Source organism: Gopherus evgoodei, unplaced genomic scaffold (genome assembly GCF_007399415.2).
Source record: "Gopherus evgoodei ecotype Sinaloan lineage unplaced genomic scaffold, rGopEvg1_v1.p scaffold_62_arrow_ctg1, whole genome shotgun sequence".
NCBI classification, from domain to species: domain Eukaryota; kingdom Metazoa; phylum Chordata; order Testudines; family Testudinidae; genus Gopherus; species Gopherus evgoodei.
In genome coordinates this window covers 586,257-598,467 of record NW_022060083.1, presented here as the reverse complement: position 1 = coordinate 598,467, position 12,211 = coordinate 586,257, and the positions used below count along the sequence as shown (strand labels likewise).

The 12,211-nt window shown below is 43.9% G+C and overlaps 1 long non-coding RNA gene across 1 annotated transcript; it reads right to left on the bottom strand.

Annotated features, from left to right (window-relative positions):
• Positions 1 to 3,746: 3,746 nt before the first annotated feature.
• LOC115643571 lies at positions 3,747 to 10,873 on the bottom strand. The gene is made up of 4 exons (XR_003998350.1): positions 10,863 to 10,873; positions 7,064 to 7,069; positions 4,805 to 4,875; positions 3,747 to 3,774 (listed from the first exon to the last, which is right to left on the bottom strand). It is a non-coding gene; the product is annotated as an uncharacterized LOC115643571 (long non-coding RNA).
• Between the last annotated feature and the right edge of the window lie 1,338 nt (positions 10,874 to 12,211).

The following is a 12,211-nucleotide window of genomic DNA, read 5'->3' as shown; positions in this document are numbered from 1 at the left end:
GGAAAGTGACCAACTCCTGGTCAGGGTGACAACAACCCATCAACAACCATTGTCCAGCCAAGGAGCTAAATTCAATGACCCACTTGAATGAGGCCAAACCAGGGGAATTGCTCAACCTTGCCTGGAGACTCAGCAATGCCCCCAGACATGCCTGGACTTGTGTTCCCCAAGTACATGGGACTGAGGCTATAAAACAGAACACAGTGGCCACAGGCTGAGCCTTTCTCCTTCACTCACCTATGCTGCAAGCAACAAAGACATGGAACAAGACTTGAGACTCCAACAGAGGCCCATATTTAAGGTACAAATCTTTACATCAAAGACTGCAATATCCAGTACCATAAGAAAAACTGCTTAATCTGACTGTTGCCCAGTCTGATAGGGTTGAGACTGTAGAGTGCATGCTTATATTTTCTTTTCTTTTGGTAACTAACTCTGACTTTTTGCCTATCATTTAATATCACTTAAAATCTATCTTTTATAGTAAATACGTTTGTTTAATTGTCTTTCTTTACTAGAGAGTTAGTATGAAGTGTTGGACAAATCGACTCAGGTTTGACAAAGGGTGGTGTATGTCCACTTTCCATTGTTGAAGTGGTGAACCAATTAATAAATGTGTACTGACCATCTTGAGAAGTGCAAGATGGTATATTCCTGAGGTACAGTACTGCGGGGATTTGGCTCTGGTGCCTTTCTCTGTGTGATTCATGAGCGGCTCTGGGAGCATTCATGTAATCTAGCTGGGTGTGGGGTTCACATGCTGTTGTGCTGAGTGATCACAGTGCCTGGAGGGGTTTGCTGCATTGTGATAGACAGCCCAGGCTGGAGAGAATTAAGTGGTCCCACAGTCCCCAGCTGAACCCTGTGGGGGGATCCCATGACACTCCCTTCCTAGGTAAGTGCTCTAACCACCAGGCTATAGAATCATTCTCATGCTCTCTGTCTCTTGGACCCATTGTCTCTATTATCCACAGTGGAACAGCTTCAACAAGAAAGAGTGAGGCAGCTCCTATATCAAAACATCTCATCGCCCAGTGGTTAGACCACAAACTTGAGAAGTCCCTTCCAGTCCCACACTTGTATGATTTTATATTGAGCATTTATAACACTAATAAAATAGGTTGCTATTGCACTCATAGAAAGTTTCATTGCTCACTTAACTCTCTTAAGCTCCTTTGAAAATCCTAGTAAAATGCTTAAGAGGCATCTGACTCCTTTTTACTGAAGGTATTTTCTTTCTCTCTATGTACTCCACCTCCTAAGAGGCTAAAATCCAAGGTTATTTTTAGATGTACTCAGGCAAATATCTCCTTGGAGTCTATAGGAGTTTTGCCTGTATAAAGATCAAGTAAAAAATTAGTGAAGCCTATAGGATCAAATCCTATCTGAGGGTATGTCTACATTACGGGGCTATTCCGATTTTACAGAAACCTGGATTTGGAAACAGATTTTATAAAGTCGAGTGCATGCTGCCACACTAAGCACATTAATTCGGCAGTGTGCGTCCATGTACCGAGGCAAGTATCAATTTCCGGAGCGTTGCACTGTGGGTAGCTATCCCATAGCTATCCCATAGTTCCCGCAGTCTCCCTTGCCCATTGAAATTCTGGGTTGAGATCCCAGTGCCTGATAGGGCAAAAAACATTGTCGCTGGTGGTTCTGGGTACAGCCTCACCCCTCCCTCTGTGAAAGCAGAAGACCACCGTTTCATGCCATTTTTCCTGGGTGAAATGTGCAGAGCCCTTCCATGGCAAGCATGGAGCCTGTTCAGCTCAAGACAGCAGTCATGGAAGTTGTAAACACCTCGCGCATTCTCGTGCAGTCTATGCTGAACCAGGAACTGCAAAACCAGGTGAGGAGGAGGCGGCTACGGCATGCGGCGATGAGCGTGATGAGGACATGAACACAGAATTCTCTTGAACCGCGGGCCCCTGCACTTTAGAGATCCTGCTGGTAATGGGGCAGGTTCTAGCCATTGAACGCCAATTTTGGGCCCAGGAAACAAGCAGAATCTGGTGGAACCGCATAGTGTTGCAGGTGTGGGATGATTCCCAGTGGCTGCGAAACTTTCGCATGAATAAGGGCATTTTCATAGAATTTTGTGACTTGCTTTCCCCTGCCCTGAAATGCCAGAATACCAAAATGAGAGCAGCCCTCACAGTTGAGAAGCAAGTGGCGATAGCTCTCTGGAAGCTTGCAACGCCAGACAGCTACCAGTCAGTTGGGAATTAATTTGGAGTGGGCAAATCTACTGTGGGGGCTGCTGTAATGCAAGTAGACAAAGCAATCACTAAGCTGCTGCTACGAAAAGTAGTGACTCTGGGAAATGTGCAGGTCATAGTGGATGGCTTTGCTGCAATGGGATTCCCTAACTGTGGTGGAGTGATAGATGGAACCCATATCCCTATCTTGGGACCGGAGCACCAGGGCACCCAGTACTTAAATCACAAGGGGTACTTTTCCATGGTGCTGCAAGCACTGGTGGATCACAAGGGATGTTTCACCAACATGAACGTGGGATGGACGGTAAGGGTTCATGATGCTCACATCTTCAGGAACTCTACTCTGTTTAAATGGCTGCAGCAAGGGAATTACTTCCCAGACCAGAAAATAACAGTTGGGGATGTTGAAATGCAGGTAGTTATCCTTGGGGACTCAGCCTACCCCTTAATTCCATGGCTCATGAAGTCATACACAGGCAGCCTGGACAGTAGTCAGGAGCTGTTCAACTACACGCTGAGCAAGTGCAGAATGGTGGTAGAATGTGCATTTGGCCGTTTAAAGGGATGCTGGTGCACATTACTGACTTGCTCAAACCTCAGCCAAACCAATATCCCCATTGTTATTGATGCTTGCTGTGTGGTCCACAATCTCCGTGAGAGTAAAGAGGAAGACCTTTATGGCGGGGTGGGAGGCTGAGGCAAATCACCTGGCCGCTGATTATGCGCAGTCAGACACCAGGGTGATTAGAAGACCACATCAGGAAGCAGTGTGCATCAGAGAAGCTTTCAAAACCAGTTTCATCACGGTCCAGGGTACGGTGTGACTGTTGTGTTTGTTTCTCCTTGATGAAAACCCGCCCCCTTGATTGACTCATTCCCTATAAACAACCCACCCTCCCCTTCGATTACAGCTTGCTTAAGGAAATAAAGTCACTATCATTTAAGAATCATGTATTCTTTATTAATTCATTATAAAAAGAGGAGAGAGAACTGACAAGGTATCCCGGGTGGGGTTTGGGAGGATGATAGGAGGGAAGGAAAAGGCCACTCATTTTTTTTCAAAATAATGACAGCCTTTTGGTTGGGCTGTCCAGGGGGGTGGAATGGGCGGATGCACGGAGCCTCCCCCCTACGCCTTCTTATATGTCTGGGTGAGGAGCTATGGAACATGGTGAGGGGGGAGGGTGGTTATACAGGGGCTGCAGCGGCACTCTGGGATCCTGCTGCCATTCCTGAAGCTCCACCAGATGCCGGAGCATGTCAGTTTGATCACGCAGCAGCTCCAGCGTTGCATCCAGACACCGCTGATCTTCCTGCCTACACCTCTGATCTTCCTGACACCACCTCTCATCTCGAGCGACCCTCCTGTCCTCACGTTCACTGGCATCTTTCCTGTAATTTGATACCATGTCCTTCCACTCATTCAGATGAATTCTTTCATTACTGGTCACCTTTAAGATTTCTGAGAACATTTCATCTCTCTTCTTTTTTTTCTGCCGCTTCATCTGAGATAGCCTTCAGAACGGAGTAAGGAGGCTTGAAAAATTTGCAGCTGCAGGATGGAGGGAAAAAAGGGAGAGAAGTATTTAAAAAGATACATTTTACAGAACAATGGTTATACTCTCCCACAGTGAACAACACTATTCACATTACATTGCACATGTAATTACAGTAAAAGGTCGCATTTTGTATCTTAATATTGAGTGCTTGTGGCTTTGGTGTTAGAGATCACAGATGCAGGTCCGGGCAACAGAATTCGGCTTGCATGCTGCCATGGTAAGCCACTGTCTTTCGGCTTCTGCAGCCTTCATATACCCAGTGCCCTCCTTTCCCAAATAGCAAGCAAAGCCCGTTGAGTGCTGCATCTTTCCTGTTAACGTGCAGCAGCAGAAACCAACCCCTCCCATCCAATTCTCTGGGATGATCACATTACCCCTCCCCCCACTGCGCGGCTGGTATCAGGGAAGATCCCTGCTAGCCACCCCCCCAAGCCCTCTACCACGTGGCTGATCTCAGGGAAGATCCCTGATAGCCAAACGAGAAAAAGCTCAGGGCCAATCGTCCCTCCTCTTCCTCCCACCACTTGGCTAACTGCAGGGAAGGATTTTTTTTCAGCCACAGGCAAACAGTCCAGTAGGAAAGGCCACCTCTGTCCCCTTAATTAAATTCCTGTATTTCAACCAGGTTACCATGAACGATCTCACTCTCCTGAGGATAACATAGCGAGATACAGAATGTATGTTGCTTGAATGCCAGCAAACACCGGGACGATACGCTGCCAGGCTTTGTCATGCAATGATACCAGATTACTTGCTACATGCATGGCGTGGTCAAGTGTCCTACGACGGAGGACGGAATAAAGCTGCGTTGCCCAGAAAACTTCTGCAAAGGCTTTTGGAGTACCTCCAGGACAGCTTCATGGAGATGTCCCTGGAGGATTTCCCGCTCCATCCCCAGACACGTTAACAGACTTTTCCAGTAGCTGTGCTGGCCACGAATGCATCCCATGTCCTCAGGGTAAATTAATCATTAAAAAGCTCTTGCTTTTAAACAATGTTTTATATTTACAAAGGTACACTCACCAGAGATCCCTTTCATGGCTTCATTGTCTGGGATAATGGCTTGGGAAGTCTGGGAGGATAATTCCATCAGGCTCAGAAAAAGATCCTGGCTGTTGGGGAGAACCGAGTGCTGTGTGCTTTCTGCAAGCTCGTCCTCCTCCTCCTCATCTTTCCTGTCCACAGAATCCTCAGGCATGGCTAAGATTGCCCCCGCCTCAGAATCCACAGTCAGGGGTGGGGTAGTGCTGGCAGACCCCCCTAGAATTGCATGCAGCTCAGCGTAGAAGTGGCATGTCTGTGGCCCTGCCCTGGACCTTCTGTTTGCTTCTTTGGTTTTCTGGCAGGTTTGTCTAAGCTCCTTAACTTTCACACAGCACTGTACTAGGTCCCTGGTGTGGTCTCTCTCCATCATAGCCTTGGAGATTTTTTCAAATGTTTTTTCATTTCGTCTTTTGGAACAGAGTTTTGTTAGCATGCAATCATCTCCCCATATAGAGATCAGGTCCAGTATCTCCTGTATGGTCCATGCTGGAGCTCTTTTTCTATTCTCAGACTGCATGTTTACCTGCGATGATGAGCACTGTGTGGTCACCTGTGCTGATCAGCTCTCCACGCTGGGCAAACAGGAAATGAAATTCAAAAGTTTGAGGGGCTTTTCCTGTCTACCTGGCCAGTGCATCCAAGTTCAGATTGCTGTCCCGAGCAGTCACAATGGTGCACTGTGGGATAGCACCCGGAGGCCAATACCATGGAATTGCAGCCACACTGACCCTAATCCGACATGGCAATACTGATTTCAGTGCTACTCCCCTCATTGGGGAGGATTACAGATATTGGTATCAAGAACCCTTTATATCGATATTAAGGGCTTCGTTGTGTGGATGGGTGAAGGGTTAATTTGGTTTAACGCTGCTAAAATCAGGATAAATGCGTAGTGTAGACCAGGCCTCCATTAGAGATGGAACTGAGCTAGGAAAATTGCATCCAGATTTTGAAATCTAAAAAAAAATTGGCGTGGGTTTCCAGTGTGGGTTTTCAGATCCAGAAGACCCATACTTTCATAATTCACTGGCTGAAAATTGAAGTTAGTCAAATTCAGACTGGAAATTTGGTGTAATTTTTTAACAATGAGGCTAATTAGCCATTGGAACAATTTACCAAGGGTTGTGATGGATTCTCCATCACTATCAATTTTTAAATCAATATGGGATATTTCTATAAATGATCTGCTCTCATTCAATCAACAGTTTTTGGAGGAAGTTCTGTTATACAGATAGACAGACTGGATGATCCCAGTGATCTCTCCTGGCCTAAGCATCTGTGAAAATAAATACAGAGATTTTTCAAAGTGCCTAATGTGACTAGTTGTCTAACTCCCTTGGATTTCAGTAGGGTTTAGCCAATTTACTTCCTTGCACCCTTTTGTGAATCCCAACCTCTATTTTTAAAGTTAAGATGTGCAGGACCCAGTCAGGGTCAGCTCCAGATTTTCTGCTGCCCCAAGCAGCACAAAAAAAAAAAAAAGCCACAGCAGCACGATCGCACCGCTCCACTCTTCAGCAGCAGTTTGGTGGCTGGTCCTTCGCTCCAAGAGAGAGTAATGGACCCTCCTCTGAATTGCCACCGAAGACCAGCACCTGCCAACCCAACAGCGGCTGGAGGGCCTCCCCTTAGTATTGGCTTCTTTAGCTGATGCCTGGAGCCGGCCCTGGACCCAGTTAAAGTCAGAGATACATCTTTCAAGATAACACCTTTATTGTGGTTAGAAATTCACGCCTTGGTACGTCTACATTGCAAACCACTTGCAGTGACAGGTAGGGTATGTGTAGCTACACACCACAGTGAAAAACAAGTCTGTTTCCACAGTGTGGTGGCAAAAATGCAAGTGAAAGGCTCGGCAGCAGTGAAAGACTCTGGCAGCAGGGAGGCAGTGGGACACGATCTGGCTAAAAGAAGCCCTGCAGATGAGAGAGGCACTGCTTGGGTGAGTAGAGGACCATGTAGTGCCTGACCATCTACGCTGCTATGTGTAACCATGCTGGGGAACAAGCCATGTATCTACTCTACATACTGCTGAAAGAAGTGCGCAGTGTCAACGTACCTCCAAAGAGAGAGAGAGAGACATACTAATGCCAGGTTGAGGGACTAATTGAAATGTTTTGCTTATAATTTTCTTCACAAATGCTTTTTGTTTCTCAGGTTATACCTGGATTCAGCACTGGAGTCACCGCTCAATAGAACACAGCAGCCAGAAGGCCCTGAGATGATGCAGATGCAGACCTGGGTCTCCTTAAATATAATATTCAATTTAGAATGAAATAGCATGAGAAAGTTGAATAAAATACTCCATTTTGATTCCAAATCATGTCAAAATTTTCCCATCAAAAATCTAGACACATACCTATGAAACACTGAGATTTAAAAAAACATAATTTTCCAATAGGAAAATGTTACATCAAAAATTTTTGAATTAGCTCTATTAGTTACAAAACATTCTAGTACCTCTCCAATGGGAATGCTCCCAGATTAGATCCTCTTCACTGGCATACTCTATCTTCCTTCTTTAAAGTTAGCATCAGGAGGCAAGAGTTAAATCACTTTTGAAGTAGGAAGGAGTTATTGCTATCTTTGGGATGTACAGTGTTTAATTTAATTTCATTTATTTTAAAAGTAAAATAAATAAAATATGATTACATAAATTAATCTACCTGGGGTGGAGTTTGTAGATGATCCCTGATTTATAATGTATTTCCTAACCCAACTTCAAAGTTCTGCTGGTCAATAAGGGGAATAGATTGTTCAGCGTTATCTATTGGTCAAACCCTCTGTTGCTGTCTTCAGATGAGCTGTGTATAGCTAATTGTGGTCTTAAGTTGCAGCAAAGGGGTATAGCTTTGAGGAAGAGATCTATACATGTCCATTCTTTAAGTGCTTTGGGGGATTAATTCCCTGGAACCCTGCATGACTCAGAAGTGGAGGACCAGAGACAACACTTAACTTCATTATGCTGTGTGCTTCTAAAATTTCATCAAACTAATGTGAAAACAGAGACATAAGGCAGAATGGAAAGCCAAGGACTCCTGACTTCTAACCATGGTCATGTTGGAATGGTGCCTGTGGTTCCTATCCACTGATATGTGTTCTTATCATTTCTCTATCCAGGCATTGTAGATATGCAGTCCATGTCCTATGCTTGCCCATGATGTCTGGTGAGGCCAGTGCACAGGACATCTTAGACCTCGTGCAGGCCCACGTCTTTACGGATAAGTGCTTAGCATGAAAGTAGGGCTGGGAGGGAGTGAAGAACAGTATGATGATTTAAATGTGACCTTCCTCATGGTAATAAGACAATTAGCTTCACCAGAAATGATTTTAAAAAATCCTTTGACTGGAACACTTTTCCATCAGGAAATGCAGTGCTATCGAAACACAGATGCTTGTTGGAAACTGTCAATCTCAAAAATACTTTTGAGGAATCTTTTTTACTCTCTTGTTTTGTCTTGATTATGGCAGAACATTTTGTTTCAACTATATCTTTTGTTTTGTTTTGTTTTGAATTTTATATTATATAAAAATAAAAAAAACTGAAATATACATAACAGGTCACGGTTTGGAGACTACCCTGAGCTTTGGTATCATGTGATATAACAATGCCAAGGAAGATACAAATTATGACAGTGATGAGCAGATGGCAAAAGGTTTATATTGGCCTTACATGGAAGCAACTCTGAGCAGCAAATGCAGAACACAAATATTAAAAAGAAGGAGATGAATCAGAGAAAAGCCCCAAGGGAATCATAATCATACAAATCATGTATATGAAAGCAGAAGAGATTTAGTAACTTTGGGATATTGAAAAAATATTACCATAAGAACATAAGAGCGGACATACTGAGTCAGACCAAAGATCCATCTAGCCCAGTATCTTGGTTTCTGAAAGTGGCCAATGCCTGGTGCCCAAGAGAGAATGAACAGAACAGGTAATAATCAAGTGATCCACACCATGTTACCCATTCCCAGCTTCTGACAAACAGAGGCTAGAGACATCATCTCTGCCCATCCTGGCTAATAGCCATTGATGGACCTATCCTTCATGAACTTATCTAGTTCTTTTTTTAACTCTGTTATAGTCTTCGCCTTCACAACATCCCCTGGCAAGGAGTTCCACAGATTGAAAAAAATACTTCCTTTTGTTTGTTTTAAAGCTGATGCCTATTAATTTCATGTGGTGACCCCTAGTTCTTGTTTTAGGCAAGGGAGTAAATAACACATGTGTTGTCAGAAGTGTGTTGTCAGATGCTACCAGTGTGGTGCTCTGCTCTCTCTCTGTTGGTATCACTCGGCTGCGTGTGTGCGTTCCCTCTGTGTGCCGTCCCAGCTTTGCGCAAATAGCTGACACAGCAGACTCGAAGAGAACCCCCAATGACCACAGAGTCTAGTAAGGTATGAAGGCACGTCGGCCAGGTTTATTGCGCTCGGTCACACTTGCAGGGTCCCCGTAGAGTACTTAGTCTACCAGGCATACTGCGACAGAGTGCCTCTTGACAATGGACTCGGCTCAGTCAGTGGCGGGACTTTCCACTGCCCCCTAGGCCGGGCAAAGACATCGCCCCAGGGATACATTTTTATACACAGGTACAAACAAGTTACACATCACTCCTGACGTATTGAGGTGCAGCCCCTCTACGTAGTAAGGTACAACCCCTCCACGTAGCAAAGTGCCATCTCTCACCTTGTACATGTTGGTTCGATCAAAACAACTCTATCCATCATATTACCCTTTTGCCCCTGTCATTGGGATGGGTCGGCCTGTTCCTTGTTATCTGTGTGGAATGTGCAAGTATGTGAATGTTCTGATCTCTAGTGTTCAGTACCTTTTAGGTACGTATCTTCTTGCAGCATCAGCCCTTTCCTTGCCAGCTTCTGCGAGCAGGGCCTGCCTCTGGCTCACAGATTCACTCTGCTTTATGTTAGCAAAGTCTTGATCATTACTTTAGTTCAGGCCTCAGGCCTCATACTGGGCCTTTATCAGGGCCTTCACTTACTACAACTTGCTTATTCATTTTCTCCACACCAGTCATGCATGATATTATAAACCTCTATCATATCCCCCTTAGTTATCTCTTTTCCAAGCCTAAAGTTCCAGTTTTATTAATCTCTCTTCATTCCGATGCTGCATCGACATGTCCTCACCACATAACAGCACCATGGCACCACTCAACAGCTCAGTCACTGGAAAGCAATGCCTTGGGAACCACAATCATATTGGGCCTCTCCGCTGCTTTGTCTGATGACCTGTCAGCTCAGTCTTAGCTTTTCCAGCCCCTACAGATTGAAACTGTCCATTCTAAACCGATCCCTCTATCAGATGTAGGAGAAAACCTTGTATTGTTCCAGAACGCTGACCTCTTCTCTGTTTGTTACAAAGGTGGCTCCGGTTGTCTGGCACTGCCACAGTAGATTCTCTTTGGGAACAATTTCCATATGGGCACCAAAGCATATAAAGGTGATTGTAATGCAGCACATGGGGAATGGTGCTGTGAAACTGATAATCTGTGTCTGTGCAGGTTCATTAGGTAGGACTTTATAGAGGGACATTAAACAATAGAAGGAGAAGAAGACACCTCTCTTTCAATGTCCTTCTCCTCTCACTTACCCCAGTTTTCAAGCAGTGCATCTCTCTTGGTTTCAGTGCAGCTATTCCTAATCTATACTGGGGTAAGTGGAAGAGGAATTGTTTCCCAATTAACTCCTTAATATGCTTAAATCTTCATTTATTTTCCATGTTAACCCAGGCATTGTAATGAACTATTAAGTGAGCACATTTCTTTATATTTCTTGATGTATTTATATTTTATTGATTTCCCACAGAAAATGAAACTGTTGAGAAAACAGAAAGAAGACAAAAAAAAAAGAACAGAAAGTTAAAGGATTTTGATGGTAGGCAAAACGAGGGAGGTAGGCTGGCACAGAGGGGAAAGAATGGTGATACCTCAGTTTTCATCCATTAGTGATTAATTAGTGATTAATCAAAGCCTTTTAAAAGTTAGAGCTATTTCTTCCAAATTTGTCTGAGGACCTTCTTCTTCCAAATGTTACCTCCTCTTTAGCTGCCCTCTCAGCCAGGTTACTGTGGCAGGCTTCTATGATTGCAGGCAGTTGGCTTATTCATTTGCTAGTAGATGGAAGCCTGTGCTGTCACACCAGGGTAATTTGTATTAAAGAATCACCAAATGGATGAGAACTTAAAAACTGGCCAACAACAGACCATGAATCCCACTGAAAATGGAACCTGAAGATATGCTGAAGAAAAAGAGTTCTGAACCATTCTTATAACTCTTTGTGTCATGTGATACAGACTCAATAGACAGTCTGGTGTTCAGAGTGATGTTTGGGGTTATTGTGTGTGCTGGTGAAGTTGCGTATTTGTTTGTATTGATTTATGTGTAGAATGTGTTGAACTGAAACATTTATGTTGATTTTTGCGTGTGGTAAAGAAGGGATTTGTGTTTTGGTTGTGAGCTATGTGTGATTACATTTATTTTGTATTCTGGCTGAGTTGCAGTCTGAGTGGTTGTGATGATTTCTGTGAGTGTTCTGTTATGCTGGCAGATTTGGGTTGATTTGTGTGGGTGTGTGCTGCATTGAGAGGCTATATGTGTTTCGGGTTATTGTATGAGAAAGTTGTTTTATTGGGATGGTGGTTGTGCAGATTTGTCAGCCTTCTTGATGTCATTCTTTATAAGCTCATGTCCCCTACTACATAGTTGACCTGCTCTTTCATTTTTTTCTTCTTGCTGCTAATGTGCTTATAATTCCACTTCTTATTGCCTTTTATGTCCATTGCTAGGTGCAAGTCATCTTGTACCTTAGCCTTTTAGAATGTGCTCCTACATCCTTGTTGTATACTTTTCTGGTCATCCTTATCTATTTGTCCATGTGTCCACCTTTTGTACAGCTCCATTTTGATTTTCAGTCTTAATATGATACAGAATGAAACACAGTCACAATACTGGAATCTTCTCTGTATGGACTGTCACCAAGTCAGTCACAGAGAAAGGTTAGAATTTCAACCTATTTGCCTCATTTTTTTCCATTGAAAATTTCTCTCTATGGCAATTCGATGAATATGTCCCATTGAAATGACTTTCAGCCTTTCACAATCCCCAGCTTCTGCATTCTGCATTTGATCAAAATTCTAAGATGGGCTAATTATCTTCTGGGTGGCCCCAGGCTCTGCATTTCATGTTCCCTCTGTATATGAGTCATGCTCCTGTACACCCTGGAAAATTACTAGATTCTCCTGACTAGGACATGCACATCTCTATAACTGCTTTGGGTTGTGTGCCTCTTTGTGTGTGTTTAGCTATTCCAAAGTCTTTGTTTGAATTCTGAAATATTGGGTTCTAGCTGTAGGCTAGATTTTTT